Source organism: Giraffa tippelskirchi, chromosome 12, assembly GCF_054371585.1.
Source record: "Giraffa tippelskirchi isolate mGirTip1 chromosome 12, T2T-mGirTip1v1.2.pri, whole genome shotgun sequence".
In the NCBI taxonomy this organism is placed as follows: Eukaryota; Metazoa; Chordata; class Mammalia; order Artiodactyla; family Giraffidae; genus Giraffa; species Giraffa tippelskirchi.
The window spans coordinates 91,632,049-91,655,851 of record NC_137286.1 but is presented as its reverse complement, the minus strand read 5'-3'; the positions used below and the strand labels follow the sequence as shown (position 1 = coordinate 91,655,851).

Sequence of the window (23,803 nt, the reverse complement as noted above, 5' to 3'; positions counted from 1 at the left end):
GATCTTAGCTGCAATACCAAAAGCATAATGCAAAAAAGAAAAAAATTATAAACTGCACTACATCAAAACAAAAAACTTCTGTTCCTGGAGAGACACTGTTAAGCCACAGACTGGGAAAAAATATAAAGTGTATATCTGACAAAGGACTTGTATTCAGAATATATAAAGAACTTTCAAAACACAACGGTAAGGGCAGAAACAATCCAATTAAAAACTGGGCAAAAAATTTGAACACTTTAACAAAGAACTTACACATATGGCAAATAAGCACATGAAAAGATGTTTTTACATCATCTGGAAACACAAATTAAAACCATAGTGAAGTAACAATTATTAGAACGGCTAAAATTAAAAAGAGTGATTGTACCAGTGTTGGAAAGGATGTGGAAAAAGTGCAACTACTCATATATATTGCTGGTAGGAAAGGAAAATGGCCCAATCACTTCGGAAAACTTCTCATGGTTTCTTAAAAATGTAAAACATATATTTACCTTATGACTCATTCATTCTACTCTGTGATGGTTAATTTTATGTGTCAACTTGATAGGGTCACTGGGAGCCCAGATATTTGGTCAAATATTATTCTGGGTGTGTCAGTGAAGGTGGATGAGATGAATGTTTGAATCAGCAGAGTAAAGCAGATTGCTCTCTGCATTGAGGGTGGGCCTCACCCAATCTGTTGAGGGCTTGAATAGAACTAAATGACTGAGGAAGGATGAATTTACTCTGTCTGGTTGTCTTTGAGCTAGAACATTAGTCTTCTCCTGCACTTAGACTTGGACTCAGACTGGAATTTACACCATCGGCTCTTCCGTTTTCAGACTTTCGAACTCACATTGGAACTATACCAATAGTTCTTTTGGGTCTCCAGCTGACTAACTGCAGATTTTAGGAATTCTCAGCCCCCACAGTCAAGGGAGCCAATTCCTTATAGTAAATCCTTTCTGTCTCTCTATCTACCTCTCTATCCATCTATGTAATATCTATATAGATATTTATTACATATATTCTCTTGGTTCCTTTTCTCCGGAGAACCCAGACTAATATACACTCCCAGGTGTTCAGCCAAGAAAAATGAAAATGTTATGTCTACACAAATACTATATACAAATGACAAAAGCAGATATATCTGTAATAGTAAAAAAACTAGAAATACGTCAAATATTTTCAGGTGAATGCATAAATGGCATTTCTTATATATATACAATTAAATACTACAGCAATAAAAAAGGAACTCTTTCTATACACACCACATGGATGAATCTCAAAACCATAATGATGAGCAAAATAAGCTAAATACAAAGACTACATACTATATAATTCCATTTATAGAAAGTTCTCAAATAAGATAACAAAAATTGATTAATGGAGGGAGTGTTGGAACTGTAAAGTGACATGAACAAACTTTTGTGGGTGATGGGAAAGTCTTATGTTCTGATTATAGTGCCAGTTTAACAGAGAGGTACATCTGTCAAATTCATTCAACTGTACACTTCAAATGGATGTGGTTTATTGTATGTAGTAACTTAATTTTCAATGAAGTCATTTTTAATTTGGATAATGCCTTTATCATTATGCAAGTGGATAGAAAATGATTTGGACATTTGTACAGGAAAACAGACTGGGCACTTTACCTTTTTACTCTATAGAGTTTCAGATTTTAAAAATGGCGTAACAGGCAAATTTGGCCTTGGAGTACACAATGAAGCAGGGCAAAGGCTAATAGAGTTTTGCAGAGAGAACACACTGGTCATAGCAAACACCCTCTTCCAACAACACAAGAGAAGATTCTACACGTGGACATCACCAGATGGTCAACACCGAAATCAGATTGATTATATTCTTTGCAGCCAAAGATGGAGAAGCTCTATACAGTCAGCAAAAACAAGACTGGGAGCAGACTGCGGCTCAGATCATGAACTGCTTGTTGCCAAATTCAGACTTAAATTGAAGAAAGTAGGGAAAACCACTAGTCCATTCACGTATGACCTAGATCAAATCCCTTATGAGTATACAGTAGAAGTGACAAATAGATTTAAGGGACTAGATCTGATAGACAGAGTGCCTGATGAACTATGGACAGAGGTTCGTGACATTGTACAGGAGACAGGGATCAAGACAATCCCCATGGAAAAGAAATGCAAAAAAGCAAAATGGCTGTCTGAGGAGGTCTTACAGATAGCTGGGAAGGGAAGAGAAGAGAAGCGAAAAGCAAAGGAGAAAAGGAAAGACATTCCCATCTGAATGCAGAGTTCCAAAGAATAGCAAGGAGAGATAAGAAAGCCTTCCTCAGCGATCAATGCAAAGAAATAGAGGAAAACAACAGATTGAGAAAGACTAGAGATCTCTTCAAGAAAATTAGAGATACCAAAGGAACATTTCATGCAAAGAGAGGCTCGAAAAAGGACAGAAATGGTATGGACCTAGCAGAAGCAGAAGATATTAAGAAGAGGTGGCAAGAATACACAGAAGAACTGTACAAAAAAGATCTTCACAACCCAGATAATCACGATGGTGTGATCACTCACCTATAGCCAGACATTCTGGAATGTGAAGTCAAGTGGGCCTTAGAAAGCATCACTACAAACAAAGCTAGTGGAGGTGATGGAATTCCAGTTGAGCTATTTCAAATCCTCAAAGGTGATGCTGTGAAAGTGCTGCACTCGATATGCCAGCAAATATGGAAAACTCAGCAGTGGCCACAGGACTGGAAAAGGTCAGTTTTCATTCCAATCCCAAAGAAAGGCAATGCCAAAGAATGCTCAAACTACCGCACAATTGCACTCATCTCACACATACTATTGCCTGGAAAATCCCATGGACGGAGGAGCCTGGTAGGCTGCAGTCCACGGGGTCTCTAAGAGTCAGACACGACTGTGCGACTTCACTTTCACTTTCCACTTTCATGCATTGGAGAAGGAAATGGCAACCCACTCCAGTGTTCTTGCCTGGAAAATCCCAGGGACGGGGAGCCTGGTGGGCTGCCGTCTATGGGGTCGCACAGAGTCGGATACGACTGAAGTGACTTACCAGCACACGCTAGTAAAGTAATGCTCAAAATTCTCCAAGCCAGGCTTCAGCAATACGTGAACCGTGAACTTCCAGATGTTCAAGCTGGTTTTAGAAAAGGCAGAGGAACCAGAGATCAAATTGCCAATATCCGCTGGATCATCGAAAAAGCAAGAGAGTTCCAGAAAAACATCTATTTCTGCTTTCTTGACTATGCCAAAGCCTTTGACTGTGTGGATCACAATAAACTGTGGAAAATTCTGAAAGAGATGGGAATACCAGACCATCTGACCTGTCTCTTGAGAAACCTGTATGCAGGTCAGGAAGCAACAGTTAGAACTGGACATGGAACAACAGGCTGGTTCCAAATAGGAAAAGGAGTACCTCAAGGCTGTATATTGTCACCCTGTTTATTTAACTTATATGCAGAGTACATCATGAGAAACGCTGGGCTGGAAGAAACACAAGCTGGAATCAAGATTGCCGGGAGAAATATCAATAACCTCAGATATGCAGATGACACCACCCTTATGGCAGAAAGTGAAGAAGAACTAAAGAGCCTCTTGATGAAAGTGAAAGAGGAGAGTGAAAAAGTTGGCTTAAAGCTCAACATTCAGAAAACTAAGATCATGGCATCTGGTCCCATCACTTCATGGGAAATAGATGGGGAAACAGTGGAAACAGTGTCAGACTTTATTTTTTGGGGCTCCAAAATCACTGCTGATGGTGATTGCAGCCATGAAATTAAAAGACACTTACTCCTTGGAAGGAAGGTTATGGCCAACCTAGATAGCATATTTAAAAGCAGAGACATTACTTTGCCAACAAAAGTCCGTCTAGTCAAGGCTATGGTTTTTCCAGTGGTCATGTATGGATGTGAAAGTTGGACGGTGAAGAAAGCTGAGCGCCGCAGAATTGATGCTTTTGAACTGTGGTGTTGGAGAAGACTCTTGAGAGTCCCTTTGACTGCAAAGAGATCCAATCAATCCATCCTAAAGGAGATCAATCCTGGGTGTTCATTGGAAGGACTGATGTTGAAGCTGAAACTCCAATACTTTGGCCACCTCATGCGAAGAGCTGACTCACTGGAAAAGACCCTAATGCTGGGTAGGATTGGGGGCGGGAGGAGAAGGGGACGACAGAGGATGAAATGGTTGGATGGCATCACTGACTCTATGGACATGGGTTTGAGTAGACTCCAGGAGTTGGTGATGGACAGAGAGGCCTGGCATGCTGCAATTCATGGCGTCGCAGAGTCAGACACGACTGAGTGACTGAACTGAACTGATAAAAGATATCTATTATAAGTATTAAAATATAAAATAAGAATGAAGAACTTCATAACAAAAATTGGGGGAAGTACAGAAAACTTTTTAAAAATTACAGATTATCTATAATCTCATCACTCAGAAACAGCCTTCTTAACATTTTGGTTCAACTTAAACTAGAATGATGTATGTATATTCTTTGGAGCATGGCTGCACAGATGCACATAAAATTGAGCTCATTCTGCATGTAATCTTTGCATCTTGCTTTTTTTTTTTGAATATTATATCATAAGCATTTCCAAATGTCTTTAGCTATTGGTTTGAAAACATGATTTTTATGGAAACAGAGTGTTCCGCTATATGGAAGCACCATAATTTATTTAACCAATTCCTTATTGTTGGATATGTGGATTATTTCCCACTTTATTATAAATAATGCCCCATAAATCCCTTGGACTGCAAGGAGATCCAATCAATCCATCTTAAAAGAGATCAATCCTGGGTGTTCATTGGAAGGACTGATGTTGAAGCTGAAACTCCAATACTTTGGCCACCTCATGTGAAGAGTTGACTCATTGGAAAAGACCCTAATGCTGAGTAGGATTGGGGGCAGGAGGAGAAGGGGATGACAGAGGATGAGATGGTTGGATGGCATCACCAACTCGATGCACATGGGTTTGGGTAGACTCCGAGAGTTGGTGATGGACAGAGAGGCCTGGCATGCTGCAATTCATGGGGTCGCAAAGAGTCAGACACGACTGAGCGACTGAACTAAACTGAACTGAAATATACTTGTATGTTAATCTTTTAGGCATCTCTATTTATTGTCTTAAAATAGATTCCTGGAGGCAGAATTATTATATCTAAAGCAATAAAGACACTCCTTACTTTGCATAATTCTGATATGAATGAGTTTCAGTTAAACATGGCACCATGCAAGGAGAGGGCTGCCTATACTTCTAAGGGTACCGATGTACAAAGCCACGTTGCTTTTCCAAAAATTGTACCAGTTTACATTTCTACCATCAACCCACGTTACAACCCAGGCAAACCTGGATAGCATCACTTATATAAATCTTTGGTAATTTGAGAGGCAAAAGCGTAATATCTAATTTGTAATTTATTTTTCTTTCATTATTGGAGTGGCTTAACTTCTGTCATATGCTTATGAATCATTTGTATTTCTCCTTTTGTGTACTGCTTTAAATTTTGAAGCAAAATGCTCTGCAAGGGCAAAATGAAATTTTAAAATAAACTTTATATCTCTATAATAATCCCTCTACTCTCTATAAAACCTTCAAATCTTCATACTCACCACAGCATAATATTAAAAACATATCTTGTATGGTATCAACAAGAATTAAAGCAGTGAATAAATAATCCATAGCAAACAAATACTGCCAAAATAGAAATAAGTGAAAAAGAAATGTAAATCTCACTATCTTCCTTCAGTTTAATCTCAAAGCTTTGAACTCCGTAAGGTTTGGGTGGACTCACAATTCTAAATCAAACTATTCCTTAGACATAACTTTCCATTTCCTATGAAAATAAGTTACACTGTGTTTCATGCTATAGTTGTTGGAAATACACGTTTTAAGCTAATAGTGTAGGTGGCGCTAGTGGTAAAGAATCGGCCTGCCAATGCAGGAGCCACAGGAGACGTGGGTTCCATCCCTGGGAAGATCCCCTGGAGGAGGAAATGGCAGCCCACTCCAGTATTGTTGCCTGGAGAATTCGATTGACAGAGGAGCCTGGTGGGCTACAGTCCATGGGGTTGCAGAGTCAGACATGACTGAAGTGACGCCGCAGTAGCAGCAAGACAAGTAAGAAGGAACCCTTAAAACTGCTACAGGCTTTGGGGATGGGGTGCAATTATGATACCGTCAATGCTCCTTATCTGTGGGTTCTTCATCTACAGATTCAACCAACTATAGGTCAAAAATATCTAGAAAAAAAAATTCCAGAAAGCTCCAAAAAGCAAAACTTGAATTTGCCACACTCTGGCAACTATTCACATAGCATCTACATTGTATTTACAATTATTTATATAGCATTTACATGGTAGTAGGTATTTTACATAATCTAGAGATGATTTAAGATATATGAGAGGGTGTGTGTAGGTTATATGCAAATACCACACCACTGTACATGGAGCATCTGTGGACAACTGCATGTAACTTTTCACTATTAATGCAATAAAGACCTGTTTGAACTTGTGAAATTTGTCATTAAGGAAGCATCTGAAGCACATCTGTCAAGATAATAAACAGAGAAAATCAAAACAAAATGGTTTTCAGTATGAGGGCTCAGCACAGGGTCAGGTGTGCAGTAGATAAGACACTTAATTCATTACATTAAGAGAGTAAATGCTGACCAAGTAAATACTATTCCCACTTTCTTAGGATTTCTTTTTCATTTACAAAGAGACAAATTTACATATAATATAATGCACAAGATTCCAAGTTAAGTTGAATAAGTTCTGACAATTACTTACTCCTGTGTCATCACCATCAGAAACAAATTATAGAATACTACCATCACCCCAGAGAGTTTTTTCCTGACCCTCTCCAATTAATTATTCATCCCAAATCCAGAGGCAACCAATTCCTGGTTCTAATCACCATAGCTACTTATTTATTTATTTATTTACTGTTCACCAGCTTCATATAAATGGAGTCAACAGTGTGCATTCTTTTGTACAGAAATTATTTTGTTCAATATATTTTTAAGATTCATTCATGTTTCTATGAGTATCATTCATTCCTTTTTTTTCTTTTTTGCTGAGTATACATTGTATTGGGCATCTCTGTGGCTCAGTGGCAAAGAATCTGCCAGCCTAACAGGAGACACAGATTCGATCCCTGGCTTGGGAAGATTCCCTGAAGAAGGAAATGGCAACCCACTCTAGTATTCTTGTTTGGAAAATCCCATGGACAGAGGCGCCTAGTGGGCTATGGAGTCACAAAAAGAATCAGACACAATTTAGCAACTAAACAACAACAATACACTGTATTACTGTAGGGATATACTACAACTTGTTTTTCCATTCTCCTTTTGATAGACATTAGGTTATTTTTTCAACTTGGGGCCGTTATGGATAAGGCTGCTATGAACATTATTGCACAAGTCTTTTTGTAAACCTAGTTTTCATTTTTCTTAGGTAAACTCCTACAAGTGGAATTGCTGGGTTATGGTGAAAATGTAAGTTTAACTTTATAAGAAGTTTCCAAACACGTCTCCAAGCTGGTTATGCCATTTTATACCCACACCAGAAGTGCATGAGAGTTCTCGTTGCTTCATATTCTAGCCAACACTTACTGTCAGTCCTTTTTGTTTTTGCCAGACTAGTGGGCATGTAGGGTGTCTCATTGTGTTTGTTTGTTTGTGTTTGATGGTGATACAAAGTGTAATGAATTTTGATGATTTTATAAATAATGTAATCACCATGTATAACAACATATAAAACACCTCTATTATCCCAGAAATTTCCCTTGTACTCCTTTCAATTAGTTCTCTCCTTTCACACAGGTAACTATTTTCTGACTTCTATTATCACAGCTTAGTTTAGGCTGTGCTAATAATTGAAATTCAAGCTAGGTTTCAATAGTACATGAACTGAGAACTTCCAGATGTACAAGCTGGATTTAGAAAAGGCAGAGGAACCAGAGATCAAACTGCCAATAGCTGCTGGATCACAGAAAAAGCAAGAGAATTCCAGAAAAACATCTACTTCTGCTTCATTGACTACGCTAAAGCCTTTGACTGTTTGGATCACAACAAACTGGAAAATTCTTAAAGAGATGGGAATAACAGACCACTTACTGCCTCCTGAGAAACCTGTATGCAGGTCAAGAAGCAACAGTTAGAATGGGCATGAAACACGGGACTGGTTCAAAATTGGGAAAGGAATAAATCAAGGCTGTATATTGTTATCCTGCTTATTTAACTTATATGCAGAGTATATCATGGGAAATGCCAGGCTGGATGAAGCACAAGCTGGAATCAAGATTGCTGGGAGAAATATCAACAACCTCAGATATGACCAAATATCAACAACCACATATGACACCACCCTAATGGCAGAAAGCAAAGAGGAAATAAAGAACCTCTTGATGAAGGTGGAAGAGGAGAGTGAAAAAGTTGGCTTAAAACTCAACATTCAAAAAACTTAGATCATGGTATCCAGTCCCACTGCTTCATGGTACATAGATGAAGAAAAAATGGAAACAATGACAGACTTTACTTGGGCTCCAAAATCACTCTGGATGGTGACTGCAGCCAAGATATTAAAAGCTGTTTGCTCCTTGGAAGAAAAGCTATGACAAACCTAGACAGCATATTAAAAAGCAGAGACATCACTTTGCAGACAAAAGTCCATATAGTCAAAGCAATGGTTTTTCCAGTAGTCATGAACAGATATGAGCTGGACCATAAAGAAGGCTGAGCACTGAAGAATTGATACTTTTGAATTGTGGTGCTGGAAAAGACTCTCGAGAGTCCCTTGGACAGCAAGGAAATCAAATCAGTAATCGTAAAGGAAATCAACCCTGACTATTCATTGGAAGGACTGATGCTAAAGCTTAAGCTCCAATACTTTGACCACCAATGTGAAGAGCCGACTCGTTGGAAAAAATCTGGATGCTGGGAAAGAGTGAGGGCAGGAGGAGAAGGTGATGACAGAGGATGAGATGGACATGAGCGACTCAATGGACATGAGTTTGAGAAAGCTCTGAGAGATGGTGAAGGACAGGGGAGCCTGGCATGCTGCAGTCCACAGGGTCACAAAGAGTTGGACATGACTTAGAGACTGAACTGAATGATTAAAATGAATGGAAGCATAGAGTGTATTACCTATTTCTGTGTAAAACATTGCCACAAACTTAGCAGCCTAAATGACACATATTTATTATCTCGCAGTTTCTATAGATCAGAAATCTGGCATGGCATGGGTTAATTCTCTGTTCATGATCTCACAAGGCCAAAATTAAGTGTTGGCTGAGGGGAGGGTCTCAGCTCAGGTTCAAGGTCATCTTCTAAGCACTGATTGTTGGCAGAATCCATTTCTTTCTCACACTTTCCATATGGCCTTCTCGATTCTCAAGCTAATGTGAGTTCTTCTCAAGCTTCAATAACTCTCACTTCCCCTTCAGCCTCTGCTTTCAGGGATTCATATGATTAAGTGGAGCCCCCACTCCCCAGAATAATCCTGAATAATCTATTTTAAGGTCAACTGACAAGTAACCTCCATCACATCTTCAAAGTCTCTTTTGCTATGTCATGTGACATATTTACAGGAATAACAGCATGACCAAAGTCATGGGGCCAAAATTTTGCTACCTGCAGTAAAGATTCTTTTTCTTTTTTAATTCACTTAATGCAATCAATTTAGTATTTGTAAGTTTCAGGCATGTTTTGCTATTATCAATCAAGTTTTTTCCTTGGAAAATATTCTACTCTGTGAATATATGATTATTTATCTACTTTCCTAGTTGACCGACATATGTGTTTTTCCAGTTTTTGGCTATTTTGAGCAAGAATCTTATGAATATTGTTTTACAAGTCCTTTAGTTAATGTATGTTTGAATGTCTCTTGCTAAGTACCTAGGAATGTAATTGCTGAGTCATAGGGGACATGTATGTTTAATTTTATAAGAAGCTGCCAACTAGTTCTCCACGTTGCTTGTGCCATGTTTTTACACTCCCACCAGTGACGTATGAGTTTCAATCGCTCCACGTCCTCCCTACATTTGTTGTCATCAGTCTTCTTTTTTTAAAGCCACTTTACCGACTGAAATTGCAGCACATTGTGGTTTTAATTTGTCTCTTCAGATAACTAATGATGTGCAGCTACTTTTCCTGTTTGTTGACTATTCATATGCCTTCTTTTGTGAAATGTCTATACAAATTTTGTGCTCATTTAAAAACAGGATTTTTTTTTCAATTATCAATTTGTGTATATTAAGATATAGTCTTTTGTCAGATGTTAACATTTATTGTAAACATTTTCTCCAGTTTGTGATTTGGCAAATCATTTTCTCAATAAAATTAGATTTATTAAAAAGATTTCCATTTCCCCCATTCACTGACTTTTGGCAAAACTTATCTGGTTAGATCAGTTCAGTTCAGTTCAGTCACTTAGTCATGTCTGACTCTGCGACCCCATGGACTGCAGCACACCAGACCTCCCTGTCCATTACCAACTCCCAGAGTTTACTCAAACTCATGTCCATCGAGTCAGTGATGCCATCCTACCATCTCATCCTCTGTCTTCCCCTTCTCCTCCTGCCTTCAACCTTTCCCAGCATCATGGTCTTTTCAAATGAGTCAGCTCTTTCCATCAGGTGGCCAAAGTATTGGAGTTTCAGCTTCAAATCAGTCCTTCCAATGACTATTCAGGGTTGATTTCCTTTAGGATGGACTGATTGGATCTCCTTGGAGTCCAAGGGACTCTCAAGAGCCTTCTCCAACACCACAGTTCAAAAGCATCAATTCTTCGGTGCTCAGCTTTCTTTATAGTTCAACTCTCACATCCGTACACGACTACTGGAAAAACCATAGCTTTGACTAGACAGACCTTATCTGGATAGACAGATAGATAAATAAAGTTCTTTAGGTCCATTCTTCTTTTTCAGAATAATTCTCACTATTCTAAATCTTTTACAAGTATTCTAGCACCACTTGTTGAAATGATTTTCTTTTCCTATTAAATTGCCTTATCATTTTCGTCAAAAATTGATTGACTTATGTGTGGGTCCATTTCTGGACTCTATTCTGTTTCATTGATCTGTTTGTTTTGCTTATTCCAGCAACAGACTATCTCGATTACCATGGTTTATAAAAAGTCTTGAAATCAACTTTGTTCTTCTTCAAGTTGTTTTGACTATTTGAGGCCTTTGCATTTCCAGATGAATTTTATTGTCAGTTTGTCATCTTATACCAAAAAGCCTTCTGGAATTCTGAATGAGACAATGTTGAATCTGTATATCCATTTTGGAAGAATTGACATCTTAATACTGAATGCGTCTGATCAATGAACATGGAGTATCTCTCTATTTATTTCAATCTTTAATTTCTCTTAGCAATTTCTTATTATTTTCAGCATACAAGTATTGCACATATTTTGTCATATGTATCCCTAACTATTTCTTACTTTTTGATGTGTTATAAATGGCACTTCTTTTAAAGTTTCAATTTTGAATTTTTTGCTAATACACAGAAATACGATTCATTTTTTAACATTGAGCTCCTGCAAACATGCTACGTTTGTTAGTGCCAGTGATTTTTTAAAATAAATTCTCATTGTATTTTCTACATAAATAATCATGTTGAATGCAGAAAAAGGTAGTTTTTCTTTTTTTCTTTTCCATGCCTATTTTATTTTTCTTTTCTTTTTTCCACTGGCTAGAATCTGCTAGAACAAAGTTGAATAAAAATGGTAATGGTGAATATTGTTTCCTTGTCCTAAATCTCAGGAGAAAAGCATTCAGTCTTTTATCGTTTGTATGGTATAGCTGTATGTTTTCCAAGGATGTGCTTTTCCAGATTGGGGAAGTTTCTTTCCATTTCTAGTTTTCCAGATTGGGGAAGTTTCTTTCCATTTCTAGTTTGCAGCAAGTTTTTACAAAAAAGAGATGCTGTGTTTTGTCAAATGCCTTTCTTTATCTATAGATATGATGATATAGTTTCTCTTTTTCAGTGTGTTTCACTGAATAATTTTCAAATATTCAATCAATTTTGTATTCCTGAATAAATGTTAATTGACCATGATGTATTAAATTTTTATATATTGTTGGATTCAATTTACTAAAATTTTATCAGCATTTTGGGGGCTTGTTTTTGAAGGACACAGGTCTATAGTTTTCCTTTATTGTCTTTTGCAGGTTTTGATGTTAGGATAATACTAACACCATTCTTTTACAGATTCTTTTCTCATATATGTTATCACAGAATACTGAGCAGAGTTCCCTGTGCTGTACAGTAGGTCTTTGTTGGTTCTCTTATATATAGTAGTGTGTGTTCATCCCAAGTTCCTGATTTATCACTCCCCCTGACTCTTCCCCTTTGGTAACCATAAATTTGTTTTCAATATCTATAAGTCTGTTTCTGTTTTGCAAATAAGTTAATTTGTATCTCTTTTTTAAAAAATTCAATTCCACATATGAGTGACATAGTATGATATTTGTCTTTCTCTGTCTGATTTACTTCATTTAATATGATAATCTCTAGGTCTATCCATGTTGCAGCAAATGGCATTATTTCATTCTTCTTTATGGCCAAGTAATATTCCACTGTATGTATGTATGACATTTTTTTTTCCATTCTCTGTTGATGGACATTAGGTTGCCTCCATGTCTTGGCTGTTGCAGACAGTGCTGCAGTGAACACTGGGATGCATGTCTCCTTCAGATTATACAGTTTTCTCTGGATATATGCTCAGGAGTGGGATTGCTGGGTCATATGGTATTTCCATTTTTAGTTTTTTAAGGAAGTCCCATTCTATTCTTCATAGTGGTTGTACCCTGAATGCTGATTTCATCTGCATTTTCCTGATAACCAATGAGGTTGATTATCTTTTCATATATTCATTGGACCATGGGTTTTCTGTATATCCTTTGCCTATATGTCATTAAAATCTCTCATAAAAAAGTTTATAATTATTCCTTATATATTCATATATTAATTCTTTGCCTGTATCTTGTGTTTCAAAATATTTTCTGCGCTTGTTTTTAAATGTTATTTATGATGTCTTTCATCAAATTTATATTTAATAAATTTAAATATTTAAATTTTTAATATTTTAATATTTCACGTAATAAAATCTATCCAGTTTTTCCTTTATGATGTATACATATCATATTGTGTTTAGAATGCCTTTCCCACTCAATAATTATAAAGATTTAAATAATATTTTCTAACTAAAGTATTTAGCACTTTACTATTTATGCTTGCATATGAAGTTGGAACAGATCTAACTTTGTTTTTATTCAAATGGATGATAGCCAGTTGTCATACCACTACCTTCACTGATATGACATAAATGAAATTATACTTATATATAGATTATGCTTCTACTGTGTATATATACACACACACACAGACTGTTTTGACTCTATTGATCTATATGTCCATTTTCAGTACCATTACCACACTTTTAAAATTAGTATAGTTTATGGCACATTTTGATATGTGGCAGAGAAAGTTCCACCTAATTGTTGCTATTTGAAAAATTTCTTGACGATCTTGATGCTTTCTCTTCTAGATCAACTTGAGAAGATCAATTTGGGAATGAGCTTGCTTAGTTTCATAAAGATTATATAGAGGTTTTATTGGAATTGCATTGGGTTTCTAGATTAACTTAGAGAAAATTGATAGTTTACAAATATGGACTGTTTAATCAGAAACAGAATATTTTTTCTCCATTTATTTACATGTTCTTTTATAGTTTGAGGTAATTTTGTTTTACATGGGGTTTTTATCATAAGCCTTGAAAATGTCTATGTTTAGTATATTTCCAGCTATTTTATAGGTTTGTTGTTATTAAGAATTGGGCCATTTTCCCCCTGACATTTCTAATCGGCCATTGTGGTACATAGGAAAGTGAATCAGGTTTTGTATGTTTTCTATATATGTATTTAAAGTCAATTCTTCTTTGTTCATATAGTTTTTCTGTTAATTTTTTAAAACTCTCTAGGCAGATGTTTTTATCATCTATTAGAGCCCAATCTGTTAGCTTCCATACTACATTACTTTCCCTTCCCCTATGAGTGTTAAATTTGGGAATTTAAAATATTAGCATGGACATTTACGGGAGCTAAAAAGTTTTAATTTAAAACATAGTGTAAATTTCAGTAAATAAGAGATTTTACCCTGATGCTGGGAAAGATTGAGGGCAGGAGGAGAAAGGGGTGACAGAGTATGTAATGGTTGGATGGCATCACTGACTCAGTGGACATGAGTTTGAGCAAACTCCGGGAGATAGTGAAGGATAGGGGAGCCTGGCGTGCTGCAGTCCATGGGGTTGCAAAGAGTCAGACACGACTGAGCAACTGAGCAACAACAACAAGTACAAAGATATTTCAAGGTATACTTCTTGCCGTTACATGTGTTTTATATTTTACACTGGCTTTGGAATAACAGTCATTAAACTTTTTAAAAAAATAAGGCATTGTTAAACAGAATTGTGTATTAAAATAATACTCACCAAACATTTTAGATTTTATTCTTAGCTGAAAAGAGTAGGACACTAAGAATTCCTTTAATGCTTCTTTAACAAATTATCTGCCATTATCTAAGAATGAAGCATCAAAGGCTACAATTTAAGCTTCTGAGGAAGCTTAGATATACGAACAGGGCATTAAGGATCCTATTGAATGTGGTTTCAATTTTCAAATGGGAAGAAAATTTACATATATTTTTTTGAACAAATACTTGGAAATTTCATCACGTCTATGGAACATTTGAACTTTATGTTCAGATTAGCATCTATAAGAGCCCACTTGCTAATCAACAGGGAGCAGTCAGAGAACCATATGATAAGAATTGAAAAACAGTCTTTATGCTAAAAGATGTAATGTCATATTTTTATGTAAACATACATCTTAAAGTATTTTATCTTTTTTCTCCAAGGGAAAAAATAGGTCATTTCAGTCGTGGTCAGCAGGTCTTTATTTTTAGGTGATTTTTACCTGATTTCAACTTTTTGGACCATTCTCAATAACACTTTGAAACAAAATGATTAAAATGACCAAACAAAGCAAGTAGCTCTGTTGGCCTCTCTTATTTTCCTAGTACAGACAGCCAGTGTGGGAAGGCACTAATCCAGCTCTCTAAACTGGAATTTAGTCAGATTTAAGCACTTCCCATGTTATCCCTTCTCACTTGTTTTTACTATTTCTCCCTCAGTTTCAGTATTACAAGTCATATCTACACATACAATTGAAATATTGGGTTGGCCAAAAAGTCTGTTTGAGTTTTTCCATTGCATCTTACAGAAAAACCCAAACAAACTTTTTGGCCAAGCCAATAGTTCAGGAACTAAAGCACGTTTTAAATTCTTCCCACAAAGAGAAAGGATATTCTTCAGGGGTGACATCTTATAATCAGAAATAAAGAGGAAAACACAGCAGGGGTGTCTTGTTGGAATCATGTGTAAGTAAGTAGCATGAAAATCCATGGCTGTTCTCTTACTCTTAAGCAAGAAATCATCTATTGAAAGTACAAGAATTAAGAAAAGTTATATTGACTCTTTTAAAATCCACTTTTGAATTTATTTTTGCCAACATCAAGAATTCTTCCTGGACATAAACTTATTCAGACAGAATCAAGTAAAATGATGTATGTGTCCAGAAGGAATGGCATTCTATGTTTTCTATGTTGAGGAGGTGAATTGCATATCAGATTATGTCAGCAGAAGCAGGTGGGATTCAACATTTTTGACTTCTCCTTCCCCTCCTTTTACTAGACTTCCCTATTTTTCTACACTTAGTTTTACTAAGCTTCACTTAGCTTCACCAGCTTAACAGGGCCTGGGCAGGCAGCACATATAAGACGTCCTGAAAACACATTGCCCTGTGTAAACAATTGTTTTTGGCAACTCAGAGGTTTCGTGGCAGGACCACATTTTTTTTTTTTTTTTGAAAATCAAATGTTTAGGCCAAAGTTAGAATCGCATGTGCATTTTTATGACTTGGCATATTCAAACATTACAATTGTGTGTTTAAAAAGGGAATTTGATCTTTTTTGCTCTTTCTTCTTTGGGCTTCCATTTTTTCCCTAGTTCCATTGTTTTCTCTTTTATAGTACATTTTCATATCTTGCTATATCGCTAAGGCATCTGTTTCTCCTCAATCATAATTTTCATTCAAGAATAATAACTCTTTGGTCTCTTTTGGACATGTTTTGTTTTGCCCCCACATGTGAACTCCACTGGAGTGTGTTGAAGGTTAACGGCCCCATTTCTGGAATTTTCTTGGATCCCTTTTGGAGAAAACTGCCAAAGTATATAAGGAGGGCTCAGATGTATCTGGGCTCTGCCAAGGCCTTTGAGAAAGGCTCCGCATAGCTGCACCTTCTTCCAGCTCCCTTCTGTTCTCACTGTGTCTGGCTTCCTCATGCTTCCACATAAGTGATCATATCTGTTGTTCATGTGGAAAAAGAACCTTTGCAATAAAAGAAGCATCAGAATACTCATTTACCTAACAACACTCGACTTTGTCTATTAATGGGTAGAAAAATGCTTGTTACTTCACCGAGTTTCTCTATTCTTTTCCCTTTTCCATCCCATATCAACGTGAGTCATGAATGTCTCCACTAGTCATTTTCCAATGCTCTTGTCAGTCTTTAGGAACGACCAGAGTTGTTCAAATTATCTTTCTCCACAACTGTTGAGGTAGTAGAGAGATGAGGTAAATGAATCAGCATTGCTGGAAACGGCTGGAGGGACCTTTTAGCAGGGTTTTGCCTGAGAAACACCGGATCCTAGGATCACTCCATTAACTTATCTACCCTATAACGGATCCTAGGATCACTCCATTAACTTATCTACCCTATAACATGGTTCAAGCAGTTTGCTTCAGTTGTGACTTTCTGCTGCAAGAGGCAGTCAACTCAACCTAAAGCAAATTCAAGCAAAAAGAGATTTCAGTGGTTTGTATACTGAAAAAAAAGTGCTGGGGCCATGTAGCTGCAATCAAATTAAACATTGCTTCTTCCCATCTCCCCCTGCTGCTAAGTCATTTCAGTCATGTCCGACTCTGTGCCACCCCATGGACTATAGCCCACCAGGCTCCTCTGTCCATGGGATTTTCCAGGCAAGAATACTGGAGTGGGTTGCCATGCCCTTCTCCAGGAGATCTTCCCAACCCAGGGATCAAACCCATGTCTCTTATGTCTCCTGCATTGGCAGGTGGGCTTTTTTTTTTTTTTTAACCACTAGTGCCACCTGGGAAGCCCTCCATGAAATTAAAAGACACTTGCTCCTTGGAAGAAAAGCTATGAAAAACCTAGACAGCAGATATTAAAAAAGCAGATATTAAAAAGCAGAGACATTTCTTTGCCGACAAAGGTCCCTATAGTCAAAGCTGTGGTTTTTCCAGTAATCATATGTGGACGTGAGAGTTGGACCATAAAGAAGGCTGAGTGCTGAAGAATTAATGCTTTTAAACTGTGGCTTTGGAGAAGACTCTTGAGAGTTCTTTGGACTGCAACGAGATCCAACCAGTCCATCCTAAAGGAAATCAACCCTGAATATTCATTGGAAGGACTGATGCTAAAGCTGAAGCTCCAATACTTTGGCCACCTGATGCCAAGAGACAACTCATTAAAAAAGACCCTGATGCTGGGCAAGACTAAGGCAGGAGAAGGGGATGACAGCGGATGAAATGGTTGGATGGCATCACCAGCTCAATGGACAAGAGTCTGAGAAAGTTCCGGTAGATGGTAAAGGACAGGGAAGTCCGGTGTGTTGCATTCCATGGGTTTGCAAAGAGTTGGACATGACTGAGCAATGTAACAAATAACTGAAAAGCTCAGAGATGGGGCTCTCTTCTTATGCAGCACAATATGGGGCTCAGAGGGTGTTACAAGACCACTAGTCTCTCTCTCCAGATCTCTTAGCTTTGCTCTCTTTAGTGTTGCTCATTCACAGGCAGACTCTCTCCTCAGACTCACAAGATGGCTGCAGAAGCTCCAGAAATTACATCTTCTTGGCTTCACATCCACAAGGGGTCACTGCAGTCAGCCATTTGATATTAGGAGTGCCAGCCTCAGAAAGTTGGATTTCCAGTGTTTCGGCAAAGAGGAGGACCCCTGGATATCTGACATGCCTGAAGATTACTCAACCCTGGAGCCATCCTATCTTAAGACTTGTGATCTGAGACAGTAACTTATTGATTAAACTATTTTATATGGAGCTTTCTTGTTAAAGGGGAATTCATCTTTTTTGCTATTTCATCTTTTGGCCTGGACTTTATTCTAGTTCCATTATTCTCTCTTATACGGTACATTCAGCTGAAAGCATTCTAAATGATACTGTCATTGGCTCCTGTTACGTCACGTGCCCATTCCTGACCATTCACAGTGGGAACTTGGATTGATGTGTGATTGGCCTCAGCCTGGATGCTCCAGCCCACTTCTTCTATGAAATGGGTTCATCCCACCTGATGACATGGACTGAGCCTAGAGGAGAAAGACTAGCCACTGGGAAATTAGGGTATGGTTTACATAAAACAATGAAATAGATATTGTGAAGCAAAAATACCACGTGTCCAATCCTTCATCCTTTTGGATGTGACTTTTATTGTCCAGTGGCCTTAAATTGCTCGTACAGTGAGTAGGGACTGTGTAGTTAGTTACCTGGTCTGGTAGCCCAGCATACATAACTTTGGAAGTGTTTTAGATCAAAGGTAGATCTGCTCTGCTATGGACTCACCTCATTAGTTTATGGATCCTTTTCCTCAGTTGGGGCCTCATATCATCAGCCATTTCAAGGTCATGGCAAAGGAAAAGGTGTCATGGCCAAGACAGACAAAGCTTTGAATTTCTAGATAATCGAGTGTTCTCTAATGGATACCAGAAAACATCGGCAGCTAATGAAGCCTCAATCACCCTATGCCAGGCCCCATGGTTTTCTGGTTCCATCTCTCTTACCTCCGGCAGTTCAGTTGGTGTTATGGCTCTCAGAGTCAGCCTGGTATCTTGAACAGTGGGGCCTCAGGTCAGTCTGCATTGGGTGATTTCAATTCTGCAGTTGGCTGGAATTTCATGTCAAGAAGCTTTCACAGTCAGTCATTTGATAGTGGAACAGTGGGTCCACTAGGATTTTTCCTACATATCTGGAAAGAGGAGCACCCCTGGAGACCTGACATGCTCTGTGAAAATTAGGGGTTAGTTTTTGCTATTCCCAGTTAGTCTCTGGGAACTAATGTAGTTCAATGTTTGAGGATTAAAAAAAACAACACATAAAGAAGAATTTCTCTCTTTTTTATTATGAACTTAAGTAACTTCAAGAGAATCTAATCAACTTTAAGCTATTTACTTCCCTCCAAAGTAATTTCCTCTCTGTCAATGCACAGACATGCATTTTCACCGAGTTATAATTAGTGTGAACATACTTGTTTTTGTTTAAGAAAGGTTTTCTTTACCTTGGCATTCAGATTTGTTTTCATAGGCGAAGAAAATACTGAGAATGAGAAGGAACCTTCACTGGAGAGTTGGGAGGATTATATGGGGTCATATTATCCCAGAGTTAAAGAGACCTTCAAGGACCCCCAATCCCTCCCTGTATCTCTGATGACCACATTTCTAGACTAATGGACTCCCTGGAGAAACTTTCCCATGCAAGGGCCTCCCCAGATCTTACTTCACAGCCTCAAAGATGGACTTTCCCTCTAAAGGAAGAATGAAACCCCATCCTCTGGGTCTGCTAGGGTCTACTTGTCTGCCATGAGCCTGCACCCTTGTCCCATTTTACTTGGCTGTGGGGTTATCTAAGATTTAGATTCTAAACTGTTTCCCATGCAGGAAAAGAGTGGAAACCACTCCGCTCTGAGACAGGCATCCCTACCAGTCCCCTCAAATGTCTTTTTTTTTTTTAAAGTGTAATCACACACCAATAGTTGCCAATTTATCAAAGCATAAATTTGCCAGTTCTTTTCCCTAAGTCAAGGAAGTAGCTGAAGTTAGGTTTAATTAAAACCAGCAACTATTTGTACAGCTGTCCCGGGTTCATGGCTGGTAAAAGGATTTAGCTTCAAACTCTGCTGCCTAAGTCCTTCGGGAGTTTCACAAAAAAACACTGAGGCTCCTCATCCAGGCAGTGCCAAGCCCTTGCTTCGCAGTTGCTTCGCGAGCAGGCCGGGCTGCGCCCTGATGCAACTTTGCCTTCGGCAGTCAGGCCCTCCCAGCGGGGCCTGGGAAGATACACAGTCCCTTTCTTCTGTGTGGCGGGACAGGGGCCTTGAAGGCTGCTTCACGAAGTCCCTGAAAATTCCCCCTAGGGTTGTGAAAGGGCGGCAGGGGGATCAAGCAACGTCTTGGTTTTGTGAGCTTTTCTCTGGTCCTGCACATTTTTCGTTTCCTGGTGGGTCTTTAACTCGTGCAGCCCCATCCCAGCCCCCAAAAGGTCTCAGGTAGGCCTCCTTCAAAGGAGATGGGGGCGGGGTATCCCTGGATAGATGCCTCCGCACAAAGCGGCAGGTTGTCCCAGCCAAGCCCTGGAGAGGAGGCGGAACCAGCGCGCAGCTTCTGGCCGGTTTTCAAGTGCACGGGGGGGGGGGGGGGGAGCAGGACTTCAGGCAGTCTCGAGTCGGAACAAGCCCATTCGGACTCGAACCGAATGCTGGGGCCAGCGCGGGTCGCTGACCGCGGGCGCAGGGCTGGGCCGGCCCCACATGCCGAGAGGCCGGGAGGCGGAGGAGCGGCGGGCTGGGAAAATGACCCCAGCGCCCCCACGCGCCCCCGCCTCCATCGCTCGCGGCTGCACCTGCCCGTGTGGAGGGTAACGAGCCGGCGGCGGAGGCGAGGGCCAGCCCCGCGCCCTTAGAGGCCTCCACCGGCCATCAGATGGGGGCTCTGCACGCCCTTCAGCTGCTGCAGCAGCAGTGGGGGTCTGGGGACCGTCCGGACGCCCCCGGGAGCCCGCGTGACCTAGACCACGTGCCCACCGCCCCAGCGTGTGGGGTTGGCAGGGCTGGCAGGGCCCAGGCGAGGGCGCGAGGAGGAGGGCGGGAGCCGGGGGATCAGGAATCTGGGGTCCCAGGGCGCAGGCGAGCTTCTCCGAGGTGGAAGCTGTGCGAGGCGCCGAAGGGTCGCGGAACTGCTGCCCTTCCCCCGGGCCCGGCACCCTGGCTCGGATGGCGACGCGCAGCGCGCTGGCCCTCGGAGCTGGTCAGAGTGGAGCAGATAGACGCTCCTGGGCCCTCTCCAGGGCCAAAGAGTTCAGCAGGAGCTGAAGGAGTTCAGCCATCCGCCTGAAGGTGAGCCTGGCCTTCGGCATTCATCCCCCTGCGGCGCCGCAGGGTGGGGAGGGGGGTTGGCAGACACGAGGCTGGGCCACAGGATCCAGAGTGGAGCCTCCCCCAGTGATCCAGCCCTGGGAGTGGGAAGGAGGAAGGTGGTGCTCGGGGGAGTGGGCACTCGGGACCCACCTGACTGCAGCACGGAGACACGGAAAGTCTTTGCCAAAACCTTCCTCTGGGACCCCTCCCTCGCTCACATGAATCAGCTTCCAGCTCCAGTGTGAGGCCCTTTTCACACGTGCAGCTTCTGGGCGTGGAGGACGGCTCCGCCTGCTCTCCTTCCAAATTAATAACCGCTCCCCTACAGCCTCAAATACACGTATTCCTTTCCCTCTGCCGTTTGTATGACGAAACCACCTACATGTATTTGAAGTTCTTTCACACTTACGAATCGCAGTTATTTTTGCATAAATCCAATTCCCCACAGAGCTCAGGGGGCCTTACAGAGTCAACCTAAATTCTCATAAAGTAGCACCAGAGCGGCGTGGGTGCCGGGTGTTGAAGCGTGAATACTCAGGCTAAACTCCTGCTAAGTCGCGCTGCTCATATTTGAAGGGCACAGGTTTCCTCTTAAGGCACCAAACTGTGTTAACCAATTTAGGCAGAGAGCAGAGCGGCCTGCCTCCCAGGCTGCGTGGGAGCAGGGAAATCTGGGTGTCTGGGACCCAGTCTTGGTCTTGCTGTTAACTCTCCTAATTTGTTTAAGGTCACAGATCTCTTTTAGACCCTCTGGCCTTCCAATTTTGATCGGTAATATTGCTTCATTCATTCTCTGGGGAGTCTAGTGGAGGGACATGGGGGAGGGGTGATGAAGAAAGGGCATTTCTCAAGAGTTGCTGTTCTTGCTCTACAAGCCAACGTTTGGAAAACATTGATATATATTGCTGCTGCTAAGTCACTTCAGTCGTGTCCAACTCTGTGCGACCCCACAGACGGCAGCCCACCAGGCTCCCCCGTCCCTGGGATTCTCCAGGCAAGAACACTGGAGTGGGTTGCCATTTCCTTCTCCAATGCATGAAAGTGAAAAGTGAAAGTGAAGTCGCTCAGTCGCGTCCGACCCTTAGTGAACCCATGGACTGCAACCTACCAGGCTCCTCTGTCCATAGGATTTTCCAGGCAAGATATATATTAGGTTGAACTTTATACTCTTAGAAGATTGATTTAACATCAAATATAATAAAGCATAGCATATACCCAAATAAATATTGTCAACATAAACTAGGGTTTCTCAACTTTCACACTGCTGATGTTTTGGGCAGGATGATTCTTTGTGTGTGTGAGTATGGCGTGGGGTAACAGGAGGTTGTCCTGGGCATCCTCTGCCTCTACCCACTAGATGCCAGCAGCATACCCGCCCCACCAGTGGACAGAACCAAATATTGCTGAAGTGTGTGTGTTGGGAGGGAAAACGAGATCACCTCCAGATGCGAATCACTGCTTCATTCTAAAAAGTTTTTAAAAACGAAGCTGCATTTCACCAATGCTCTTGAGGTAGGATGCACCTTTTTTGGTACCACTGAGAAATAATAATAATAATAATAAAAATCCTACCAATTAAACTGTGACACACTATCAAATATAAGACATATCCTCATTTCAGAGATTTTTGAAATGTGAAAAAACATGCATCTTAGAATTAATGAAACATGAAGTACTCTGTCATGCCAGGAACCTATACAGGGCACAGGTGGGTTGACAAAAGGAAAAGCTGAGTGATCAGTTCTACATTAGGTGATCCAGGAAGGCTTCTTGGAGGAGGAAACCTTTTTTTTTTTAAAAAAAAGAATGTTTACTCTCCAAGCATTGAAGGGAAGAAACATTTCTGAGGACCTGTGGGATTTCAGGCCCAGAAGCAATGAAAGGACTTAGGGCTTTGGGGGAACTAAAATTAGTTCAGTATGGCAGAAGGCAAAAAAAAAAAAAGGATGCTGGAGAGTTAGGTGGGGTCAGATACAAAAGGCCTCTGGGTCATGCTGAGGACCTTGGATTATCTTGCAGGCAAAAAGGCAGCTGTTGAAATGACTGAAGCGAGGACCCTGATAAATCACAGAGGCAAGGTCAGACCAGAAAACCATTGTCAGAGGACCTGACCCCGCTTAATAGCAAGGCCGCCCTCTGCTCTGGACTACAGCTCATGCCACTTGAGGTTGACACAGCTGCCACTTCTACCTGGGAATCCTTTTAACCCTCTCTACTGGACTGTTTGTCCTAAACATTTTCTACTCTGCAAACTTTCTTCATCCAAACCCCAGCCCTCTCACCCCTTTTCTGAGAAAATTGAGGCTGTCTGACACAAATATCTTTCATTTTACCTAAAAGATTTCATTTCCAATTATCTTCTTTCTTGCCTCTAATAAAGAAATACTGTGTGGTTCCCACCCTTGCCCAGCCCCCAGACAAAGTCTTTCTCTTCAGTGCTGGAGCAAATCTTTCCTCTACCCTGGACTTCTTTCTATCAATTCTCTCCTCTCACCGTGCATTTTCTAGTGCGCTCCCTCTGCCAGTTCCCTC

General features: G+C 40.3%; 1 protein-coding gene across 1 annotated transcript in view; it reads right to left on the bottom strand.

Moving 5' to 3' along the window:
* The window catches only part of LOC145528635 (uncharacterized), a 576,677-nt gene that overhangs the window by 5,783 nt on the left and 547,091 nt on the right, over positions 1-23,803 (bottom strand). The gene's annotated exons all lie outside the window — the stretch shown is intronic.